This window comes from Ceratotherium simum, chromosome 30 (assembly GCF_057802395.1).
Source record: "Ceratotherium simum simum isolate JZ-2026a chromosome 30, ASM5780239v1, whole genome shotgun sequence".
Taxonomy (NCBI): domain Eukaryota; kingdom Metazoa; phylum Chordata; class Mammalia; order Perissodactyla; family Rhinocerotidae; genus Ceratotherium; species Ceratotherium simum.
In genome coordinates this window covers 29,054,543-29,080,240 of record NC_141929.1, presented here as the reverse complement: position 1 = coordinate 29,080,240, position 25,698 = coordinate 29,054,543, and the positions used below count along the sequence as shown (strand labels likewise).

At 45.8% G+C, this 25,698-nt stretch overlaps 1 long non-coding RNA gene and 1 pseudogene across 1 annotated transcript; both read left to right on the top strand.

Annotated features, from left to right (window-relative positions):
- Positions 1–749: 749 nt before the first annotated feature.
- Positions 750–2,550, top strand: LOC147913135 (metallothionein-2 pseudogene; annotated as a pseudogene).
- Positions 2,551–6,505: 3,955 nt separating this feature from the next.
- LOC147913134 (uncharacterized) lies at positions 6,506–7,624 on the top strand. Its single transcript, XR_015549189.1, has 3 exons — positions 6,506–6,599; positions 7,150–7,216; positions 7,370–7,624. It is a non-coding gene; the product is annotated as an uncharacterized LOC147913134 (long non-coding RNA).
- The last annotated feature ends 18,074 nt before the right edge of the window (positions 7,625–25,698 follow it).

The window sequence follows — 25,698 nt, the reverse complement described above, 5'->3', positions numbered from 1 at the left end:
AGTTTACAATCAGTCATTTTAACTTCTGAATGCTCCTGCAAGATGCTTAGTCAGGCAGGGGGCTGTCAACAAGTTCCTCTCTTATCAGGTCCTCCTGCTGTTCTGCATGGCAAGCTCAGAAACTTTGGTTATTTTGTTTCTCACGTTAACCTGGTGAGAACAAGGCGCAGTTTCACCCTAATCCAGGGAAACTTTAACTCCTTCACCCTCAGCGTCATTGTTAGGATGTTGGAAGGGAAACAACCCCTTTTCTTGCTGTTATCGAAGTCAGGTCTCCCTCTCATCTACCATGATACCTTCTTTAGGGTGTCCCATCTGGACTGCGAGTACCAGCAGGCTTTGGGAGCACTAGAGAGATTTATGGAAAGGACCCAGACAAATGAGCCCGAAAATCTCGTCAGGTGGGGACTGGAAGGAGGGAGGAGGTGGAGGTCTGTCTGCACTGCTGTAGTGGACAGAAGAGAAGCAGCTGCAGCCCGTGTGCAGACAGGGAGAAGAAATGGGGCTGGGAGGCGAGGGTCACATGGTGGCTGGTCTCCTGCCCACAACTCCTTTGTGTCGCTGCCCCACCCCCCACCAAGCCAGGGACCTGACCACCAGGTGGGCATTGCACAGGGCTCCAGGAAAGGGTGAACCTGAGGACAACGGGGTGGGTTGGGGCAGTAGCAGGAAAGATGGCCAGGGCTCAGGGACTAAGTTCCAGAAACACTTGGGGGCGGGGGTGGTGGCCACCTGGGGAAAATTGGGAAATGGGCGTTCAGGGAGGCTGGGACACCAAGTGCCTCTCGGCACACAAGCCCCTCCACATCAGTGGGAGCTAAAGGGTCCAATGCCAGGCTGCACACCTAGCCCGTTAGCGTTCCCAGAATCCTGTGCCTGGCCGCGTCCACACAGATCAACCGAGGGCACCGAGGGCCGCGGAGTCTCCCCAGGGCAAGGTGCAAGGAATGGGGTGAGGTGTTTGTGCCAGAGCCTCCTCCTCTGGTTAGAAAGGGAGCAGGTGGGCTCCTAGGCTCTGTGACCACGCCTTCCACCAGCCCAAGTGCATCTTCCTCAGCAGCTTTCAACCAATGTCCTCACCTTGCTCCAAACAGACCCCGACTGCTCCTGGTCCTCTGGTAAGGGACACCCGGCTCTGGGCCTTAGGATGCCCTTTTCTCAGCCACAAATCAGTTTCCCTTGGGTTCGAGGAGGGAGTATTTTGCATTTGAGCTGAGGTGGACTCCTTCAGTTTTCCCATCTGTGCTTTCAGCCTGACCTGGCGCCTAAATGGCCCTTTAGCGCACTTCCATCCTCCCAGCAGCTTGCGTGTCAGAGGGGAGAGGCCTGAGGCTCAAGGCTGCCCTGCTCCACATCACCCAGGCGGTCAGGGGGCTTGTGTGCCCAGCCCCAGGGCTCTGTCCAGGCATCTGAGTTGCCTGTGCTGGCTGGGAGGCAGGGGACATTGCCTCTTCTGGGCTCAGCCGTAAGGCCCTGTGGGGTCAGAACAGGAGAGCATCTGCCCATCCTGGCCTGTGGGGAGAGAAGGCGGGGTGAGGCTTCCCCCGGCCCTGAGTGGGACAGGAGCTCCCCCGTCTGACCCCGCCCTGAGCAGGAAGCATCTGTGGGCCCACTGCTGTATCTCCTGCCTCACCCCAGTGCTCACTGCCCGGCTTTCTCTTCCTTGCAGGTGAATCCTGCACCTGCCCTGGCTCCTGCAAATGCAAAGAGTGCAAATGTGCCTCCTGCAAGAGGAGTGAGTGTGGGCCCTTCTGGGGGTCTGGGGGCCGGGCTGAGTCAGAGACTGCACCCAGAGCTCAGCAGGCAGGAGCGGGCCAGGGAGCCTGCTTGCTGGCGTCCATTTCCCTCAGCAATCGGTTCAGGATCAGAGCCCCAACCTTCCTTCCAGAATGGGGCATCTGAGGCTAGATGGGTTCTCAACTTGGTACTGGAACTGGGTCTCTTGGCTCCTGAGGCAGCTTTCTTCATGCTCTCAGGGGCTGAAGCGCTCTATGGACATGAAGTAGTGAGCGTGGTGTGGTTTCTCTGACCTGCCGGTGCAGCCCCGTCCGTCCAGGCAGCCCAGAGCTCCCCGGCCCTCCTGGGAGCTGCTCTGGCAGGAGTTTGCCCCCCTCTGACCTTGACTTTCCTCACTTCATTTTCAGGCTCTGGGGGGCTGGCCGCCTTTTGCCCCAGAGGCCCTGTCACTGCCTCTCCAGGCTGTCTGCCCTGTCCTGGTCTCCAATGGGGCAAAACAGCCTTTTTCTGTTAGGTGGATGTTTTCCAAAGGGTCTATCAATTGCCTGGGGACAGAGCACGCCACCCTAAACTCAGGGTCCTCAGAGGCTGGGGGCAGAGCTTGTGCCAGGCCTGGCGTTGGGAAGGGAGGTCCCAGTGATGTCTGCTCTGACCCCTCCCTCTGCCCTGTCTTCCCCAGGCTGCTGCTCCTGCTGCCCCGTGGGCTGTGCCAGGTGTGCCCAGACCTGCATCTGCAAAGGGGCATCGGACAAGTGCAGCTGCTGCGCCTGAAGTCGGGGAGAGCCTGCTCCCGACGGAAACAGAGCAACACGTACACATACACACACAAACACACACACCCCTGCATTTTTACACATCGTTTCATACACTCCTGACCTGTTTGCAACATTCCTGTGTCTATGAAATCTGTGAGCTCTAATAAACGTTGTTGACTGTATTCTGGCTCTGTTTTCCTCTGCCTGTCTTGGAAATAAGGGACTCCATGCCCATCACGGCTGGGGTGGGGGTTGGACTGGAGGTGCAGAGACCTGGGTTCTGGACCCAAATACTGGACCCTAACAAACCGAGTGCCTGAAGCAAGTCAGGATCCCTCTCTGAGCTTCAGTTTCTCAGCTGAAAATGAAAGCATTGTCCAGGTGACAGAAGGGCACGGGGCAGACACAGGTTCCCCTCTATTCCCACTGTAAGTGTTGAGGGCATAGAAACTTCTCTGTTTCTCATGTTCATTGTCTGGGGATCCTCTGCCAAACTTCAGTCCTGAGTGATGTGAGGCTTCCAAAGTCCTCAGAGCGGCTGGAATTCAACTCCCCACTTGTGTGACTTCTACACGGGGCCTGCTTCTAAAACGCTGTTAAAGGTCCTGTTTGTATTTTCTAACACAGATTTAAACTCTGGCCAAATAAAATGAATTACTAAGAAAATCTTCCAAAGGACACATTCTATAAAACCTGTTTTTAGATTCAACACACAAAATTTCAATAAATATATGAAGAACAAAGAAGAAAACTAGAGATTTAAAAAACGCTGTACTTTTGTTCATTGAAGGTGTCCACTGAGCACTGGAAACAGTTCACAGATGCCTCCCCGTGTGGACCACGCACACCTTGAGTACCACTGCCACCACCAACCCCACAGGGGACCAGCACTCTTGGCTTGCCCAGTGCCCCTGATGGGACACTTGTACCCACTGGGAGATCCCTGTGGTGACTCGGCTCTGAATCTTTGGAAGCTCCTCCCTGGGTCGGGCTGAACTCTGCCCCTCCTTCCAAATCCAGCCTTGGCTCCTTGAAACTGATAAAGTGACCAGGGACTTGGAGGGAAGTGCCCAGCGAATTCTCAGCAAGAGGGAGTGTCCCTGAGAACTGGTTCCAGAGGAAGCCCCTCATGTCTGCCTGAGCAGGGGGGACGTGGATTCTGCAGTGGGAGGGTGGGAGTGGTGGTGTTTATGAGGCAGAAGCGAGGGGCTGAGTGATGTGTAATTCATGCCAACCATCAGTCCTCCTGGCCATTGGTGGAGGGACCTGCTCTTCGATGTTCAATCAAAGAGAAAGATGAGTCACCCGGCCCAGGAGTCTGGACCTTGCTTGCCCAGAGGCGCCCTGGGCGTGTGAAGAAGGGATTTCAGAAACCAGGCTGCGCTGAGTGCCTGGGGGTGGGTGTCAGGCAGGCCTGGTCCACAGCCCACTAGTCCTCTTCCTGTTCGTGGGACCTGGACAGGCACTCAACCTCTGAGCCTCTGTTACCTCATACGTAAAAAGAAGAGGTGATCTAAGTATGGAGCATGAAATGAGACAGTGTCCTGCTTGTGAGCTAGGACTTAATGAACAGTGTCCATTATGGTTATTCTGTTCGCAGTGCCTTTCTTGGAGACAGTATCGTGTTGAATTATCAACAAGTTCCTGAGGAAAGGCTCATTGCTTTGGAAGCATGACTCGGACTGGAGGCAGGAGATGGGATTGGAACCTTGCTGATCCAGTGCCAAGGGGAGTGTGGATGACTTGCAATAAGCCCCCTGGGACAAGAGGCTGCAACAGCATTAGGACAGACACAAAAGCCTTTCCCACCCCTCATGTCTTTTGATTTTCACAGGACCCAATGACTGAGACAGCAAACATGAAGGGGTTGGAGTGGTTGTGCCATCTTCAAGAGGTGAAGCAACTTGCCCAAGGTCACATGGCTTGAAAAGAAAGGGATGAAGGAAGCTGTGTTACAGCTGGCCTTACCCCTGGCCACAGCTGGCTGATGAAGATGTCCCTGGATGCTACATTGTGCCTATTGCAGTCCAAAGCTGGAAGGGCCCTTGGAGATAGACTCACTTTGCCCTCAGTTGGGAGATGGGAAACTGAGGTCCAGAAAGGTCACAGAGCTACACATGGGGATCAGACTGCCAGCTCAGTGCTCTTCCCACTGAGGCCTCTGGGCCAGGTGTTCTGTGTCCTTGTCTTTCATGCGAAGTGGTGGTGGAGGGTGGTGAGAGAGGGCACGATGCTGCAGTCAGCCTGCGTGAGTGCACACCCAACCTGTGTCACTTTTAGCCCCATGACAAAACTTCTCTGTGGCTGAGTCTCCTCCACTGTACAAAGGGCAAAATAACAGCATCTGGGTCTTTGCGTTACATGATTGAATACACAGAGAGAATCCACACAGAGAGAAATCTATACTATTAGCTATTATTTTATTGTCTTTTATTTTATTCTTTTATTTTTATTGTTTTTTATTATTTATTATTTGTTTTATTATTTTATTGTTTTTGTTATTTTATTTTATTATCATGTCTAGTAGGGGAGACATTTTTCTACTTCCAGACAGATAAACCAGGCCTGGTGTCCCGGCTGTGTGTCCTATGTAGCCCTCATGAAGCGAGGGAGCAGGTGACCAGTTGCCCAGAGAGGGTCATGCTCTCGTCTCACGAGAGGGGGATGGGCACTGGGGATAGAAAGCCGTGAACAAGACAGTCCGTGTCCTCAAAACAGATACGGAAGGATGCCTGCCCTTTCTGCTGTCATCTGCAACAGCATTTTGCTTAACATTTTCTTTTAAATGATTTCTATTTACTTAAGTATACTTATAAGAAAGGCAAACTCTTTACTGCTACTGAAAATGAGATTCTGTTGACTTCCAGACATAGAAGGGAGCCACAGATTCACATCCACATTCCTTTCCCATAGCTTCTGTCCCTCCCAGGATTGATCCTGGGGCAGTGGGGAGCTGCTGAAGACTCACCTCTGGGCCAGAGAGAAGCTTCCTCAGGGACTCTCTCTTCCCTGTGGGAAATGACTGGAATCAGACCCAGGACACTGCTTCCCAGGACTGTGACCCTGGGTCTGTGCCATGTGGAGTTTGGCCTTTGGGAAACGGGCTCCTGACTAGTATTCCCCTTTAGCTGTTGTGAAGGTTCAAAGGGGGCAAGTGGTTAAACCAGGGCTGGCACAGACTCAGTGTGAGGGGATTGTCAGGAAGACGGAGAGGAAAACACCCACTCTCCTGGCTTGGTTCTTGAATGCCCGAGTCTGCCCACCACCTAAAATGACCCCTTCCCTGGGGGCATCCCACGCTTAGGGAACCTCCCTCCTGCAGGAGGGTGCACCTGCTGCACTGAGGACAGCCCCTGGGGAGTTGAGGTAAAGGAGTCCCTGGGACAAACGTGCCCATCCATCCCCTCAGTGGTGGAGAAGGGAAGGAGGGGAGGGAGGCAGAGGCCTGTGCTGGCCGCGTGGCTGTGTCCAGGAGACATGCAGCCTAAGGAGCATTGTGGGGACCCCGACAGGTAAGGCCTGGAGTGGGAGGGTGGGGATGCAGAGGGGAGGTCACATCCACGTCCAGTCTCTGCACACAACTCCCCGGCTCCAGACAAGCCAGAGACTTGAGCAGGAGCCTGCGGTTGCACAGTGGTTCCGGGAAAGGGCGAACCTGGGGACAAGGGCACTGGGGGCGGAGGGTGGGGAAGACTGGCGAGGACTCAGGGTCTGTGTTCCAGGAACACGTGGGGACGGGGGTGGCGGCCCCTCGGGAAAATTGAGACAGGGGCGACAAAGGAGGCTGAGACACCGTGTGCCACCCGCAACACAAGCCCCTCCACGCGATCGGGCGCCAAAGGGCCGCCGCCGCGCTGCGCCCCGGTGCCAGCTGCTCTGGGGGGATCCTGCGCCCAGGGACGCTGCGGGCCGCGCGGCCTCCCCCGGACGGGCTGCAAGGAACGGGGCGGGGCCTTTGCGCCGGTGCCGCCTCCTCTATCTATAAAGTCAGGACGCGGGCGCCTAGGCACCACCACGCCTTCCAGCAGCCCCAGTGCACCATCATGACGAGCTTTAAAACTTCGGCCTCACCTGAGCTTGAGGAGGACCTGGAGGACGATTACTGTGGTAAGGGACAACGGGCTTTGGGCCTTAGGACGCCCCTTTCTGAAGCAGGAGACGCTGTCCTTGGGGTGGAGGAGGCAGTGTTTTGAGTTTGAGCTGAGGTGGACTCCTTCAGTTTGCACGTCTGTGCTTTCAGCCTGACCTGGCGCCTAAACGGCCCTTTAGCGCACTTCCATCCTCCCAGCAGCTTGCGTGTCAGAGGGGAGAGGCCTGAGGCTCAAGGCTGCCCTGCTCCACATCACCCAGGCGGTCAGGGGGCTTGTGTGCCCAGCCCCAGGGCTCTGTCCAGGCGTCTGAGTTGCCTGTGCTGGCTGGGAGGCAGGGGACATCGCCTCTTCTGGGCTCAGCCGTAAGGCCCTGTGGGGTCAGAACAGGAGAGCATCTGCCCATCCTGGCCTGTGGGAAGAGAAGGCGGGGTGAGGCTTCCCCCGGCCCTGAGTGGGACAGGAGCTCCCCCGTCTGACCCCGCCCTGAGCAGGAAGCATCTGTGGGCCCACTGCTGTATCTCCTGCCTCACCCCAGTGCTCACTGCCCGGCTTTCTCTTCCTTGCAGAGAGCGCCTGCGCCTGCGCCTGCGAGTGCTACTGCCGCAGCAGAATGTCCAAAGGAGCCTGGTTCCGGTGGGTTCAACCAATTGCCTGGGGACAGAGCATGCCATCCTAAACTCAGGGTCCTTGGAGGCTGGGGGCAGAGCTGGTGCCAGGCCTGCTGTTGGGAAGGGAGGTTCCAGGTAATGTCTGCTTTGACCCCTCACTCTGTCCTCTCTTCCCCAGGCTGCTGCCATCCCTGCTGTCCAGTGGGCTGCGCCACATATCCCCAGGGCTGAATGTGCAAAGGGGCATCAGAGGAATAAAGAATCTAGGCCTGAAATCGGGGAGAGACCACTGCACAGGGAAATAGAGCAACACATACATGTACATATACAAACACACACAAACTTGCGTGTGGAGAATTTTTTTTATTCAACCATGACTCGTTTTCAGCGTTCCTGTGTCTGTGAAATCTCTGAGTTCTAATAAAAGTTGTTGACTGTATTCTGGCTCTGTTTTCCTCTGTGTGTCTTGGAAATAAGGGACTTCACACCCATCACGGCTGGGGTGGGGGGTTGGACAGGACATGCAGAGACCTGGGTTCTGGACCCAAATCCTGGCCCCTAACAAACCGACTGCCTGAAGCAAGTCAGGATCCCTCTCTGAGCTTCAGTTTCTCAGCTGAAAATGAAAGTGTCACCCAGGTGACAGAAGCGCTCAGGCAGACACAGGTTCCCCTCTGCTCTCACTGTAAGTGTTGAGGGCATAGAAACTTCTCCGCTTTGGCTGGGATCCCCAGCCAAACTTCAGTCCTGGGTGATGTTAGGCTTCCAAAGTTCTCAGAGGAGGGGCTGGCCTGGTGGCATAGCGGTTAAACTCACACACTCAGCTTCAGTGGCCCAGGGTTTGCAGGTTCGGATCCGGGGCGCGGACTGACACACAGCTTGTCAAGCCATGCTGTGCCAGGCGTCCCACATATAAAGTAGAGGAAGATGGCTGTGGATGTTAGCTCAGGGCCAATCCTCCTCAGCAAAAAGAGGAGGATTGGCAACAGATGTTAGCTCAGGGTTAATCTTCCTCACCAAAAAGAAAATAAAAGTTCTCAGAGGAGGTGGAATTCAACTCTCCCCTTGTTGACTTCTACACAGGGTTTCCTTAGAAAAAATTGTGTTTTACAGGACCTGTTTTTATTTTCCAACACAGTTTTAAACTTTAGTCAAATAAAATGAACTACTAAGAAAAACTTTCAAAGGATATTTCATATACAAAATCCATTTTTAGATTCCACACACATGATTTAATAAATATATGAAGAACAAAGAAGAAAAGTAGAGATTTATAAATGCTGCAATTTATTCATCGAAGGTGTGCACTGAGCACTGGAAACACTTCACAAACGCCCCTGGGTGTGGACCACGCACACCTTGAGTACCACTGCCCCCAACATCCTCACAGGGGACTAGCACTCTTGGCTTACCCAGTGCCACTGACGGGACACCTGCCTCCCCTGAGAGCTCCCTGTGGTGACTCGGCTGTGAATCTTTGGAAGCTCCTTCCTGGGTCGGGCTGAACTCTGCCCCTCCTTCCAAATCCAGCCTTGGCTCCTTGAAACTGGCCGTGATCGGGGATTTTGAGGGAAGTGCCCAGCCAGTTTTCAACAAGAAGGTACCCCAGAATTGTTTGCACGTGAAGTACTTCATGCCTGCTGGTGAAGGGGGAAGATGGATTCTACAGTTTGGAGGGCCCGGTGGTCTCTATTAGGCAGGAGTGAGGGGCTGAATGATTTGTAATTCGTGCCAATGGTTAGCCACCCTGGCTGTTGGTGGAGGGACCTGGAGGTTCCTGGAGGGATTGATTCGATGATCAATCAAAGAGAAAGAGAATTCACGTGGCCCAGGAGTCAGCACCTTGCTTACCCACAGATGTCTTTGGTGAAGAGTGGATTTCAGAAGCCAGCCTGTGCCTAGTACTTGATTTTGCTGTCAGGCTGTTCTGGTTCAGGGACCACTAGGCCACTTCCTGGCCAAGGGACCTGGGCAAGTCACTCTACCTCTCAGAGCCTCCATGTCCTCATTTACCTAAAGGAGATTATATCTCAATGTCAAAGATTAAATGAGACAGTATCTTGGCTCCCTGCTAGGGCTTAATACACAATCCATGATGCTCATACTGTTCACAGTGACTTTCTTGGAGACGGAATCCTGTTGAACCCCAACCAGCTCTTGGAGACAGGCTCATTGGTGTGGAAGCATGACTCTGGGATGAAGGTTAAGGTTGAGATTGGAAATTTACTGACCCTGTGGCGGGGAAGTTTGGATGACCTGCAATAAGCCCCCTGAGACAAGACGCTGCCACCGCATTTGAACAGACATGAAAGCCCTTCCCACCCTCCATGTTTTGTGGTTTTCACAGGACCCAGGGATTGAGACAGGAAACATGAAGTGGCCGGACTGATGGTGACGTCTTTCAGAGAGGTAAGCAACATGCCCAAGGTCACACAGCTCAACAATAAAGGTATTATTACCACCCAAGAGGGGGGCATCTGCCCATGGCAAGACATGCAAATAGTCCATGGGCGAGGTGGTAGGAGAGAAACGGTTTCATTACAGCTTGCCAGCAAGTGGAAAGACGGCTGACTAACGTCCAATGGAACAATTTTACAGAACAAAGAGTACTGGCAAGTTATATAGGGGGCTGTTCTCTGGGTGGAGGAGGCATCTGGTTTGCAGGTGGGGCAGAAATCTTAGTTCCTGATAATTTTTTGTTTTACTGGATGTGCATCAGAGACTGGAGCAATGCCCTATACCCAGATCTTTCAGTTGTCATTGATGATGGCTATCAGCATAGACCCTCTATGCGGGGACCGTCACATTCCCAAAGAACTCAAAAGAATAAAGTTATCAACTTACCACAGCTGGGAGGGCCATAAAATCTGCAGAGCACGTATATCTCCTGGAGGGTGCATACCCAGCTGAGTTAGTTAATCAGAGGCCATTCAAAGTTACAAAAATGTCTCTTTTCTACAATATGGCTTCCCTTATGTCAAGCTTGTGCTGAGTCGGTATCAGTACGAATGCTAGCCTCACTGCCTGGCCAGAACTGGCAGATCACAATGTCCCTGGATGCTACATCCTGCCTATCGGAGTCCAAAGCTGAAAAGACTCTTGGAGATGGACTAATTTGGCCCTTGGTGGAGAGATGGGAAACTGAAGCCCAGAGAGGTCACAGAGCTATGCACAGGGATCCCCCTGCCAGCTCAGGGATCTTCCCACTGCTGCCTCTGGGCCAGGTGTTCAGTGTCCTCATCTTTCACGTGAAGTGGGAGTGTAGGGTGGTGGGGGAGGGCATGTGCCGCAGTCACCCTGCATGAGTGCCAACCCCAAACGTGTCATTTCCGGCCCCGTGATATAACTTCTCTTGTGGCTCAGTCTCCCCCACTGTCAAAGGGGCAAAAAATGGAACAGCATATGGCTTAGAGGGTGAAGTGAGTCCGGACAAGTATAGAACTTTGTAAGGTGCCTGGCACGTGGTGAGGGGTCTATGATAATACCTATTACTTCATATTATTGTACACAGCATAGGGGATATTAATTTACCTCCAGACAAATCAGCAAAGGCTGGGGGCCTATTCTGTTTCCTTGTAGCGGAGAAAGAATTGAATTGAATCCTTGAGTTTAACATTTAATATTTAACCTTAATCTGAAACCTTGTAAACTTTGTCATCGTCAACTGGCAGCAGTTTCTTCTTGTTCCCCTCGTATAATTGCTCACAGGGTCTGAGATGATGCGGAAAGCTGGTTTATGGAACCCAAGATCCCTGGTCCCAAAGTACTGATAAGGAATGGATAAAGATAACAACTGACACGATGCCAGAATGTCTGCTCGGACCCTTGCACAGTTGCTCCCCTGGGTGCCTGTGGTCATGACCACCGTGGCTTCTCTCCTTTAATCTCCCCTTTAAAAACCCTAACTGCTGGTGCTTCAGGAGGACAGTGGGTTTTAAGGCACGAGCCTGCCACTTCCTCATTTGCTAGCAAATTAATCAACTACCTTTTTCTTCTCCTCAAAACCTTGTCAATCTGCTTTGTGATTCAGCTAGGTGACAAGGACCACTTTTCAGTAACATCCTGTTTTGTCCTCATCAACCACATGAGGACGTGACTTGCAGATCAGAGAGAGTCCTTCACTCTTCCCACAAAACTGTGATGGACACTAGGGATATAAAGCCATGAGGAACACTCTCCGTGCCGTATCAGACACCGAAAGAAATCTGCCGTTTCTTCTACCACCTACATCATATTTTAATTAACATTGTCCTTTGAGATGATTCCTATTTTCTTCTATGTATTTGTATTAAAAGCAAACTGTTTATCACTACTGAAAGTGCGAATCAATTTTATTCCAGACATGGAAGAGAGCCAGAAAATTATACATATTTTTCACTTAGGGATCACTTTTCTTCCTGCCTATGGTTGACCTGGCAGCTTGCTCTTTTTTAGAGGTTTCCAGCAGGAAAGAGTGTTGTAGACAGTCCCAGACCAAAGGCTGGCTTGTCAGGGACCTCCCTTTTCCCTTGGGAGGCTGACTGTATTCAGGTGCCAGCTGTGTGACTTTGGGCATGTCACTTAGGCTCCCAGTGCTGAGCTGTCCTAGTAGTCAAAAGGGCTCATAACTACAGGGATTTTCCTTTCAGTTTGTTGTGAGGGTACAAAGATCACAAGTGATTAAAACATGGCCTGGCCCACACTAAATGCTATGGAATTGCTGATATTGAACCTGAAGCAACGTGGCTCATCTGGCCCAGAGGAAGACAATCTCTGACACCAGGTGTGGTGGAAAAAAGTAGGAATTTTATTGCAAAGCGCTGAGCAAGGAGAATAGGCAGCTAAGGAACTCTCTGAAAAGCTACAAGCAAGGGTTTTTATTTGGGGTTTTAGGTAGGGTAGAGGGATCGTGTGGCCTTGGGGGCTGAAGTTCTAAGAGTCCTCTGACAGGCATGACTGTCTGTTCTACGTGTTGCATGCAGTGATTCTTAGTCTTTGACAGGCTAAAGTTTACAATCAGTCATTTTAGCTTCTGAATGCTCCTGCAAGATGCTTAGTCAGGTGGGGGCTGTCAGCAAGTTCCTCTCTTATCAGTGGTCCTCCTGGTGTTCTGCAAGGCAAGCTGAGAAACTTTGGTTATTTTGTTTCCCATGTTAACCTAGTGGGGACAAGGCACAGTTTCACCACAATCCATGGGAATTATAACTCCTTCATTCTCAGTTTCAATACCCACTCTCTTTTGATCATTCCTCAGTCTTGGGGAATGGGGGTGAAGACCACTCTAGCTCCTTCCTGTTGTGAACGGGCAAAGTTCAAGGTCAGGGGAATGAAATAGATCTACCTTTATTTTAAAATATTCTTGGGACAACAATGGCCACCGCCAATGTCCCAGTCCCTGGAGAGGTCTCACCTCTCACCAAGATGCACTCAGGGCCTATCAGGGAGAGGAAAAAATCCATCAAACAAATGATTCAAGGTTCAACTCCCACACACTCTCTGGCAGCTAGTGTTCTCTGGGAAATATGAAGCGCAGTTCTTGCCAATAGTCCTGGAAACCTGAGCCCCTGCAATGCTCCATGTCTGCAGATGTGTAGCACAGAGCATGTCGAAGTCACTGCTTCCTGAAGGAGAACAAGCCCGCCTTACATCACATCCTCCTACCACCACAGGTGGCCAGCAATTTTAAAAGTCAATATCTTGACAAATTTTGCAAAAACGACAGCTGTTTGGAATATCCATGTTTAATGCACATGAATTTAATGTCTTCCTGAAACAATGGAACCCTTTCCTCCTTCAGAGTGTTTAATAGGAATGGCATGAGCATGAGACGTGGAGCCAGAAACTCTGGCCCCAGCCTGGCCCGCGACAACAAGCTGGTGATTTCTCTAAGCCATCATTTCCATATCTGTAAAACAGGGATCCTAAAAACTCCTCCTTCAGAAAGGTCAATGAATAAAAAATATATGGGAGAGCACCTTAAAAAAAAAAAAAAAAAAAAAGAAAAGAAAAAGAAAATATTCTTGGGCACCAGGTGGGGAAGAGGGAGGTATTTTCTCTATAAGAAATATTTGAATACTCTGATCAATGGCCTTGGAACAACACTCAAGTCCACATTTTATACATAGATAGACAACCACACATATCAGCAGAATAGACAGCCCAAATCTTAGTATCTCTTCCATAATGGACCTTAATCCTTGGGGAATCCAGGAGAAGAGGCCTGTAAAGGAAGGTTAGGACCTGGAACCTCAAGTGAAATCTGATGTAGCCATGTAGCCTGCTGTCTAATAGTCCAACGAGTAAGGTAAGAACCTGGAGTCATTTATTACATATCTTTAGGAGACCATCTTCTCTACAGCAACTTGAGGTCTATCAGAGGTTCACTTGTTCATTTAGAGAAATCAGTGTCTGGAATATGAAGTCAGCCAAGGTTCAGGTGGTCCTGGTTGTGATGTTCTTCTATGGCATGGTTCCCATTCCCTGTGGCATTTCTTGTTTGGTCCCCTCCAGCGAGGATGAAGTTTATCTTCTGGGTGCTTGTACTTCCAGGATTTTAACAGGGCCCATTATCCACAACAGAGATGGTGCAGAGGAACATCTGACAGTGTCCAGTTCCTTAATTTGAGTTCTCTCTGGGTCGTTTGGATCATCTCTAGAACATAGGGAAGGTCTCCCAAAGTTAGGCCTATATTGTGTAAGGAAGTAACCAGATACTTAATAAGAAGTATTTCTAGAGAAAGAAAAAGAAAACAAGGTTAATGGCTGGAGCAAGTTATAAATAATTCCTGAGCCAAGGGGCTAGCCAGTCAAGAAGATTTCTAGACGTCAGGGTCAAAACATCTTTTGCAATTTGAAATGTTTCTGATGATGTCACTGGGTGCTCAGGTAAGCTTTTTGAGTGGCTTATACAGCAACAGGCATGAAGATTGTCTAAATACGGGCTATCATGGTGTTCTATCTTACATTTACATTACATTGTCCAGCTTCAGTTTGTGGGTAGAAAACAAATACTTCAAAGATAATTAACAGAATCAGAATTAAATATCCACAAATTGTATTATAGTTTCTATTGAAACATACTTTTTCTCTCTAACCCTCAATTTTACCACAGATAGCTAAATTAAGATTCACTGGTTAGCAAGATGAGTCAGTCTCAATGAACTTGGCCCAATTATTTTCATCAGAATAGCAATTGATCATACAGGCTCTTTTAAATCTGCTTTGCTGGAACTTTTCATAAAGAATCTCAGATTGAACTTTTTATTTTATTTTATTTTATTTTATTTTATTTATTTTTTGTGAGGAAGATCAGCCCTGTGCTAACATCTACCAATCCTCTTTTTTTTTTGCTGAGGAAGACCGGTCCCGGGCTAACATCCATGCCCATCTTCCTCCACTTTATATGGGATGCCATCACAGCATGGCTTGCCAAGCGGTGCGTCGGTGCATGCCAGGGATCCTAATCGGCGAACTCCAGGCCACCACAGTGGAGCATGCGCACTTAACCGCTTGCGCCACTGAGCTGGGCCCCTCGGATTGAACTTTAAAGGCCCCTTCAGGACAGAAAAGCCAAGCCAAGGACTTGTTATCAGACTCTGCCTGCAATGCCTACAGATTTGGGTGAATTCCTCTCTTTTTGACGTCCCCCAAATAATCTGAGTTTCTTGCACCTGCCAGGGAAGTGACCTTCTTTACTCACCTGTTAAGGCTGCTGGGAACCCTGGAAGCAACGTACCAGGTCAATATTTCCAAGTGGTTTTATTTGTTCCATAAAGTCAATCTTTGTCCCTTAAAGCTGTTTGGTCATATCTGAGTTTTTGCACGTTTCTCTAAAATATGACATTTCAGTCAAAACTGGGCAATATAACTGGTGTTTCCAATTGTATCCTGCAATAAGGAGAACAGATTCTTATTCAACTTACACAAACAACTATAGTGCCATGAAAATAAGAATACTCACTCATGATGAGTTTTCAAGTTCTGGAGGGATCAGATAGGGAGGAAAAGATAAATGCTTCAATTCTTCTTACAAACGGCAACCAGTCATAGTTTCTTAAGAGAAAAGAGAAAATTTTCCCTTAAATCTAGAAAAACAAAAAATTAAAAGTCAGCAATATTTCAAATGAAAAGTCATAAAAATTATCAGCATCCTCATTAATTTATTCAGTCTCATATAATTAATTCTTGAACTTGGTCTTCTGTTAGCAGTTTTATGAAGCCATCAGTTTCTCCATTAGCGTTCTGTAATTTCCTATCCAGCTCAGTCTTATGATCTGAAAGTTTATCAGAAATCTACATTCTAGAGCAAGTGTCAGAGTCCTTTCCATGAATCTCTCTAAAGATGAAACACATCTGCAAAAACATCAGAGTGAAACCACAATTGTCTGCTAATAACAAAACATTCAAAAATGGCAATTGACAAAGACACTTGGCCATTTCTGTGACATATAACACTTTGAAATAGTAACGAGAATTCTGACTGATAACCAAGACAGATCAGAATTCTAGGAATGTTATATTATTTTTTAAGCATTTATATTAATAACATTTACTCACACTCTCTAACCTAGGAAGGTTCAGCATCACTTATTTGATAATGTTTCCCATGTAATTTAACATACCAAATAAGTCTAATTAGTTTAATATTTCTCTTTATGGAAAGAGACAACAAATTCTTTGAGAAGTCCCAGGGCCCATTGGAAATTCTCAAAGTTCCTTTTTAAGTCAAAAGAAAGACTTTACCCAGGATTCAAACCTTGGGGGTAGTTTGTCAAAAATATCAAAAGGGTTTAAAATGCTTGTTCAAAGAGGAAACAATGCTTAGTTATCCATTCAATCAAGGTGGCAATGGAAGATGTCAAAGGGAAACAGAGAGGATTTAAACAATTTTAAAAAGAACGTTAATAGAGAGACCTCAGACGTTTTGACCAAGGAAACTGTTTTAACAAAGCAGAGACTTTTTCTCCCATAGGTAGACTTACTCAAACACAGTGAAAAACCCTATTCAATCTCTTTATCAAGAGCAGACCAAAAGTTCAAAAACATCATCCTTTCAAGAGAGCAAAAGTCAGATTCTAATTTTGCACCAGCTTACCCTTGATATTGACACTCATTCATTTAATTGAATTCATTGTAATCTCAGCCAACTTGATTAAATGTTACACAAAACTCCTCAGGGTTTTACTTCCACAAACCTTCTGTCACTTACTTTTTACATTCAGAATTTGTCCCATGCTTTCTTTCCTGTTTTCTTTCTAGTACTTGAGGACAAATTTATCTTTCTTAACAAAACAAACAAAAATATCTCTATTCTTTATAGCTTCTTTACTGAAAACATATATTTCAAATTCCCTGTCTATAAAACATGTACTTCCTCATAGAAAATTCCCCTGAAATCACAAAACATGTTTATCAATAAACCTAAGCCTCTTTCAGTTTCTCTGCGATAAGAAACCAAAAGCAGACAAATGTATGCTTAGTAATCCATTTCTACTATTTTATCTTATGTGGAAATGATCTAGATACTCAACAAATTTCTAACACTTCACTTAAGTTAGCAAAACTCTAAAGTTTCAAGTTACCAAAAAGCTTTTGGAAGCTGTTTTTCAAGTATACAGACCATAAAACATAATTATTACACCCACAAACTTTGACCCATTTTCATCTATATAAATCATTTCTTCCCAACAATTAGGTTTAGATTACTTACAAACACTTCATGTGACATTAAAGCAGTTATCGATCATCTTTTAGTATATACACCACAACACACAATTATTGTTAAAAAGTTGTCACAAAACTTTCATCCTTTTTGCATCTCTTTAGTTTACCTGTTCTCAACAATTATATTTAGTTTGCCTACAAAATCCTCATGAGACATCAAACAAAATCAGCTATTATTCTAAGTTATTATTTTTTGCTGACAAATTTTGCAGCATAAATAACGTTTGTATCACATCCAACGTTGATAACTCTGAAAACATGTTTATTTCAATTAAACCAACAAACTTAAACAAGCTCTGATTTACCAAATCAAGTTATTTCATGTTAACTTGAATGACATCTGGGCTAGTTTCTAGTACATTCAGACACAATTTATATAAGCACTTACTTCAAGCCAATTAAATAGAGCTCCTTAGAAATTGGATCATCTGGAGGCAGACAAATACACAGAGGGACTTACATACATAAACATACAGATAAAAACAAACAGAGAACTTCAAAATTTTAGCCATGTCTCACGTACAAAACTCAAAAGAACAGTTGGACCCAAAATGTTCCCCTGGCAGATGAACCTGTTCAGATGGCCAAAGATTTTTACTAAAGATTCTTTTCACCTTGAGGATCCTTTTTAGATTTGTCTTTCAAGTCATTTTGTCTTTTGGCAGCTTCTGCCTGTTCATCAAAGAATGCATTCCATTGTGAGAGGTTTTGGATTCTCTTTCTTAAGGATGACTCTTAAAGTGGACTTCTCTGAGAAAGAGGTTCCGCAGAATGGCCATTTTAAGGTGAGATCTCCTTTAGCATGTTTAAATTAACATTGCCTGAAGGGTGGATTGATATGCTCTTACAACACCAGGCAGGGGAAACATTCCCCAGTGAGACACAGTGTTTACCCCCACAACGTAATCTATAATACAATCAGGTCAAAGAGATGCAGTCATTTCACCTAAAGCCCATTTAAATATATCAATTTTCTTACAAAGTTTTATCTGAATTGTATCAATTCTTATACCTCTAATCATAGTTTCCCTTAAGAGTCCATTAACAAGTCTCTGTCATATAATGTGACCAAGCAACAGGCTCGCTCTGCTTGTGGTGATCTGAGTCAATTAATCACAATGAGTTAAGGATCAAGAAAGGAACTTTTAATTCAATCAGCTGGCATTATTGGAAAGATGGCAGACTAATGTCTCAAAAAAATCATCTTCAAATATTACAGAATCTTGAGGTAGTTATACAGCAAAAATGAGCAGTGCAGAGAGGTCCAGGGATGTTGGTCTCCTGCGGTGAAGGGGTCCAGGCATCATATTGTTCCATTCTTTTGTCGGTTGTGATAGATACCTTATGGGTGTGTTTCCTGCCTGTGGCCAGCCTGTTCCTGGAGAGAAATTCATAGAACAAAGTTTTAATTCATCAAGGAGTGCATGCCTAAGTGGAGGCCATAAATGAGGAGAGCATGTGAATAATTTTAGAGGATGTGTAGAGCAGCAAGTGGTCACACAGGAGAGAAGCTGGGGTCATTTAGCATAACAAGATGGCCTCACTTATGTTCACTTACAATTTCCTCCTTTGTCAGTAGGAACCCATAATCTTATGGTCAAGGAGGAGGCAGGGTGTTTTAATTTCTGTAGCTACTTCCTGCTGAATCAGGATGTCATAGGAGATCATAGAGTGGAAAAGAGGTACTTTCCTTTTGAAGTCATTGGAGGGATCTGTTAAAGGGAGCTGTTGTCTTGTTGACTTGATCAATTTGGAGCCTATGGCAGCTAGGCATTTAATACCCACCTTAAGAAGGAGAAATATTAACACCCCAACAAATAGAACTGTGAGAAGGCTTAGATAGAAGAGATCAAAATTTTCTTTTAAAGACATATTTTAGCTCTCCAAGGGGCTCCACCACTCACTTTCCTCTCGATTACAGGTGGGATAATTTCCTGTGATTTGGGGGCTGCCTTTATCTGGGAGTGAGGTATCCAGGTTTCCACGCCTGCAAATTTTATGGAAGAGTCAGTGGTGAGAAAGGGCCCCATCCATTTGGGTGACAACTGGTTTTGGGGTCCCTGATCTTTCCAGATTTTCAACAAAACATGATCACTAGGTCAGAAAGCATGTAGATGGATGTCAGATGGATATGTACATCTATGAGAAGCAAACTCGCAGATAGAAGTCAATACAGAGCTTAATGATTTAACACAATTAGCAATCACAACACTCCTTACAACGTCCAGAGATTCAGTCCCGGGGAAGATGCTTGAAAGGATCCCCCACAGAGAATTTCAAAGGACTCAATTTAAGTCCACTTCAGGGAGCTACTCTAACCTGTAGCAGGGCAAGGGGCACCACCTTATCCCAAGTTAGTTGTGTTTCCTGACAGATTTTGGCAATGGTCTTCTTTAAGGTGTGATTCATTTTTTCCATCTTTCCAGTTGACTGAGGTCTCCAAGCTGAGTGTAGTATCCATCAGATGCCTAAGCTTTTGGACACTTGTTGGGTTATTTGGGAGACAAAAGCCGATCCGTTGTCACTCTGCAAGGTATTAGGTAGGCCTAACCCAGGGATGATTTCTTTTGCTTCTGATGCTTTCTCAGTCCAAGTGGAAAGGCGTTTACCTACCCAATGAAGGTATCCACAAACACTAACAAAACCCTGTAATTCCCAGCTGCCTGGGGCATCTGGGTAAAGTCTATTTGCCAGTCTTCAATACGCCAATATCCTTTGTGTTGGATGCCCCGATGTGAGGGACCAGAAGTGGTCTTGGGGTTGTTCTTTGCACAGATTGTGTAATTTTTAGTCACCTGTTGTACAATCCTTTGTGAGTGAGGCCCTATGATGTACTTCTGGACCCACTGGAGAGTAGCGTCTCTTTTATAGTGAGTGCTCTCATGTACTTGTCTCAAGATAGGATATAAGAGGGACTTATGTATAGAATCTCCCCACGGGTATCGTCTTTCTAGCCTCCTAGGCGTTCAATGTTGTATCCCCATTCTTTAGTCTGTTCCTTATCCTTTTCAGAATATATTGGCTTGTTGGCAGTAAGGTTTATCTGTGGCAGTAGGGATCCCATCATAGCGGGGGTGTCTGTCTTGGCAGCCCCTTCAGCCACTTCTTTAGCCAGTCTGTTTCCTTGGGCAACAGGTGTGTTCTTCTTCTGGTGGCCAGGCCAATGCATGATAGCTACCTGAGCAGGCTCATTAATAGCATCAAGCAGCTCTAGAATTTCAGGGCCACGTCTGATTTCTTTATTCCCTGCTGTTAAGAGTCCTCTTTCTTTCTAGATTGCCCCATGATCACGCACTACAGCAGAGACACAACGGGGATCTGTGTATACATTTACTTTTTTTTTCTCGAGCTAGACGTAGAGCCCGAGTGAGGGTGATGATTTCTGCCTTTTGAGCCGATGTCCCTGAGGGTAGAGCTTTAGCCTCTAAAGCCTCTTGTAAAGTTATGACCACGTACCCTGCGCTTGTCTTACCTTGAGCCATGAAGCTGTTGCCATCTGTGAAGAGTTCCAAGTCCGGTTCTTCCAGCGGACAGTTCAACAAACCAAGTCGGCTGGAGTACACTGTCTCCATAACTTATAAACAATCGTGTTCTAAGGCTTCTGATGTCTTGTTAGGTAGCAAGGTGGCTGGGTTTAGGGAGGAGGATATTTGTATCCATTTATTTGGATTATCAAAAAGGCCTGGTATTTGCCCATCCATCCTGAAGTGAGCCAATATTCCCTTTTGTTCTAATAATGTGAGTACTTAATGTGGCACATATACGATGGTGGATTGGCCCTGGGTGAATTTTTCAGCTTCCTGCAGGATGTCACAGGTAGCAGCCACTGCCCTGAGGCAGGGGGCCAGCTCTTGACAGTCTGATCCAATTGCTTGCAAAAATAAGCCATTGGCCAGGGGGTCATGCCCAGTTTTTGAGTTAAGACACCCAAGCTTATTCATGTACATATAGGCTGAAGGTCTGGTCCAAGTTACGAAGCCCAAACGCTGAGGCTGAAATTCACTTTGTCTTAATGGTATCAAAGTCTACCTGACACTCATTTGTCCTTTCAAGTGGCTCCCAGTCCAGCCCTTTTAGAGCCTCATAGAGGGGTTTTACTATGAGACCATAGTTAGGAATCCCAATCCAACAGAAACCAGCTGTGCCCTGGAATCCTCATAGCTGTCACCGGGTGGTGGGAGGGCTCAGGCATGCTACAGCTTTCTTTTGGTTTGGCAGTAGTTCCCTTTGGCCTTTTGATAAGGTAAATCCTAAGTATTTAACTTTTTGTTTGCAGATCTGTGTTTTCTTTTGTGAGAACTTTTTTACCTTGTACTTTCCACCATTCAGTCAAATGACTTAAGGTTTTTATTGTGTTGGCCAGACACTGCTCATAAGTGGGGCTCGCTATCAGCAAGTCATCCACGTACTGTTAACAGCAATCCTTCTTGTAATGGTAAGTGGCTCAAGTCTTTAGCTAGGGACTCCCCTAATAGTGTAGGGAAGTTTTTGAAGGGAGCACTGTCCCACAAGATTTTTGAGTGGCCTGAGTATCTGGGTCACGCCATTCAAAGGCAAAGAGTTGTTGCGATTCTTCCGCAAGCAGTATGCAGAAGAATGCATCTATTAATTCCAAAACTGAAACCAACTATATTCGCCTGGAATGTTGGTTATCAAGGTGTAAAGCCTGGGCACCACAGGGCATGGGTCCTGAACCACCTCATTTATGGCACGAAGGTCCTGAACACACCGATATTCCTCTGAATTGGGTTTCTTGACCGGGAGAATAGGAGTATTACATGGGGAGTGGCAAGGTCGGATTAATCTTGTTGCCAGGATCTTCTGAAGCACTGACTGAATGCCCTTCTGAACCTCTCATTTTAGCAGATATTGTTTTAGGCTAAGCTTTACTTTTTGGAATTTCTAGGATATACGTATTGGCTGGACATTCTTTGTGTTGCCGGGCTTCCCATCTGCCCACGCATCTGGCCTTACCTCCTTGAAAATGTCCAGTGGCAGTGGGTCCAGTGGTGGTGTTTGAACACCTAGCAGGGCCATCGGAAACCATAAGGATGATTGTTCCAGCGGCACTTGCACCTCTAGCTGGCCTGGAGAAAAAGTCACTTCAGCATTCAGGTTACAGAGAAGGTTTCATCCCAGGAGAGGAACAGGAAATTCAGGCATACAGTAAAAAAAATATGTAGGGAGTGATGTCAGCGTCCTGGCAGAGTGAGCTTTCCCGTAAACTCTTCCCCTGATAAGATACAGCAAAAGGAACAGTCATAAACCAACAACAGAATCCTAGACAGCAAAAATCAAGATCAGAAAGATCCACACTGCCACACATCTGAGAGTGGAATGTGCTGGGCCCCCAGAGGAAGTGGGGAGAGAGGACTCAGAACTGCTACGGGGTACCATCAACATCTGAGAACCCCAGGAGAGGGGATAACGTGGGGGAAACGAGAAGCCCCCCATGCCAGGGATCCAGCAGGCAAAAGAGAAAGCCCCTCCTCCTCCCCACAAGCCTGGACCCTGCAGCTCAGCCGACCAGACCAGACCAAGCAACCGGTGGATCGCAGTGATCCCCCACACAGTGGCGGCGGGTGGAAATTGCAACCAGATATTTCCAGGATGAGGAAAAACAAAGCCAATACAGGAACCACAACACAAAGGTACATGAAATCACCAGACCAGAAGGAAAATGATAAGCACCCAGAAACCAACCCTGAAGACACAAAAATCCATAACCTAAATGATGGAGATTTCAAAATAGCTGTCATAAAAAAACTCAATGAAATATGAGACAACATAGACAAAAAATTCAATGAGATTATGAGTTTCTTCACAAAAGAGATTGAAGTCGTAAAGAAAAACCAATCAGTGCTGATGGAGATGAAGAACACAATGGAGGAGATAAAGGAGAATCTGGAATCTTTAAAGAACAGAGCTGACAATATGGAGGAAAGAATTAGCATTATAGAGGATAGGAATACAGATATGCTCCAGATGGAGGGAGAGAGAGAACTAAGACTAAAAAGAAATGAAGAAAGTGTCCGAGAAATATCTGACTCTATTAGGAAATGTCACATAAGAGTTATAGGTATTCCTGAGGGAGAGGAGAGGGAAAGAGGAACAGAGAGCCTATTTAAGGAAATAATAGCTGAGAACTTCCCAAATCTGGGGAAGGAGCAGGAAATACCAGTAAGCGAAGCCAACAGATCACCTAAATACGTCAACAGGCAAAGGCCCACTCCATGACATCTAGTGGTAAGGCTGGCCAAAATCAATGACAAAGAAACAATATTAAGGGCAGCTAGACAAAAATAAAAAATAACGTACAAAGGAACTCCCATCAGGCTCTCAGCGGATTTCTCAACAGAAACTTTACAGGCTAGGAGAGACTGGAATGATATATTCATACTGAAAGACAAAAACTTTCAGCCAAGAATACTCTATCTGGCAAAAATATCCTTCAAATATGATGGAGAAATAGTAGCTTTCCCAGATAAACAAAAGCTAAGGGAGTTCATGGCCATGAGACGCCCACTACAAGAAATGCTCAAGAAGGCCCTTAGGCCTGAAAAAAAAGAAGAGAAAGGGAATACAAAGCTTGGAGCAAGGAGAAAAAATAGGTAGACAAACTCATAAAAATAGTAGATCTTTACCGGAATAGGTTAGCAACTACTTAAATACCAAGATCAAAGGAAGGAATTCACCAAAAATAAATTTAACCTCATCACTGTAAACACACACTCACAACACAAGATAGAATAAGGTCTAACAAGAATGACTTAGAAGGGGAAGAGGAAAGTGATTGAATTGACTTAGTATAAGGAAATAGGAGGCCATCAGATAATGGACTATCTCATACACAAGATTTTTTACACAAACCTCAAGGTAACCACTAAACAAATAATCAAAACAAAATCACATATGATAAACAAAGAGAAAACTAGAAGAGTCATAAGACATAACAACCAAACTGAATAGGCAGTCCGAAACAAATGGGACAAGAAACAAAGGAAATGCAAAAGAACTGGAAAATAAGTGACAAAACAGCAACATTAAGCCCTCAAATATCAATAATTACCCTAAATGTAAATAGATTGAACTCTCCAATCAAAAGATACAGAGTGGTAGGATGGATTAAAAAGCAAGACCCAACAATATGCTGCCTCCAGGAAACACATCTCAGCTCTAAAGACAAGCACACGCTCAGAGTGAAAGGATGGAAGACAATACTCCAAGCTAATGGCAAACAAAAGAAAGCAGGTGTTGCCATACTCATATCAGACAAAATAGACTTCAAGATAAAACAGGTTAAGAGAGACAAAGAAGGGAAATACATAATGATAAAAGAGACACTCCACCAAGAAGACATATCACTTATAAATATATATGCACCCAACATAGGAGCACCAATGTACATAAAGCAACTATTAACAAACCTAAAAGGAGACATTAACAACAACACAATGACAGTAGGAGATCTTAATACCTCACTTACATCAATGGATAGATCATCCAGACAAAAAGTCAATAAAGAAATAGTAGACTTAAATGAAAAACTGGAAGAGATGGACCTAGTAGACATATACAGAGCAATCCATCCAAAAACAGCTGACTACACATTCTTCTCAAGCGCGCATGGAACATTCTCTAGGATAGACCATATGTTGGGAAACAAAGCAAGCCTCAGTAAATTTAAGAAGATTGAAATCATAACAAGCATCTTTTCAGACCATAATGCTATGCAACTGGAAATCAACAATGAAAAAAAAACTGGGAAAGTGACAAAAATGTGGAGATTAAACAACATGCTACTGAACACCAATGGATCATTGATGAAATTAAAGGAGAAATCAAAAACTATCTGGAAACAAACGAAAATGAAAATATGCCATACCAAACCATATGGGATGCAACAAAAGCGGTCCTGAGAGGGAAACTCATAGTGATACAAGCCCACCTTAACAAAAAAGAAAAAGCCCAAATAAGCAACCTTAAACTACACCTAACAGAACTAGAAAAAGAAGAACAAACAAAGCCCAAAGTCAGGAGAAGGAGAGAAATAATAAAAATCAGAGCAGAAATAAATGAAATTGAGACCAAAAAAACAGTAGAAAGGATTAATGGAACAAAGAGTTGGCTCTTTGAGAAGATAAACAAAATAGACAAACCCTTAGCCAGGCTTACTAAGAAAAAAAGAGAAAAGCCTCAAGTAAATAAAATTAGAAATGAAAGAGGAGAAATTACAGCAGATACCACGGAAATAAAGAAGATTATCAGAGAATACTATGACAAATTATATGCCAACAAATTGGATAATCTAGAAGAAATGGATAAATTGTTAGACTCAAACAACCTCCCAAAACTGAACCAAGAAGAAATGGAGAATCTGAATAGACCAATCACGAGTAAAGAGATTGAAATAGTAATCAAAATCCTCCCAAAAAATAAAAGTCCAGGACCAGATGGCTTCTCTGGTGAATTTTACCAAACATTCAAAGATTTAATACCCATCCTTCTCAAACTATTCCAAAAAATAGAGGAAGACGGAACACTTCCTAAATCATTCTATGAGGCCAACATCACCCTGATACCAAAGCCAGACAAAGACAATACAAAGAAGGAAAATTACAGGCCAATATCACTGATGAACATGGATGCAAAAATCCTCAACAAAATATTGGCAAACCGAATACAGCAATACATTCAAAAGATCATACACCATGATCAAGTGGGATTTATACCAGGGACGCAGGGATGGTTCAACATCCACAAATCAATCAACGTGGTACATCACATCAACAAAACAAAGAATAA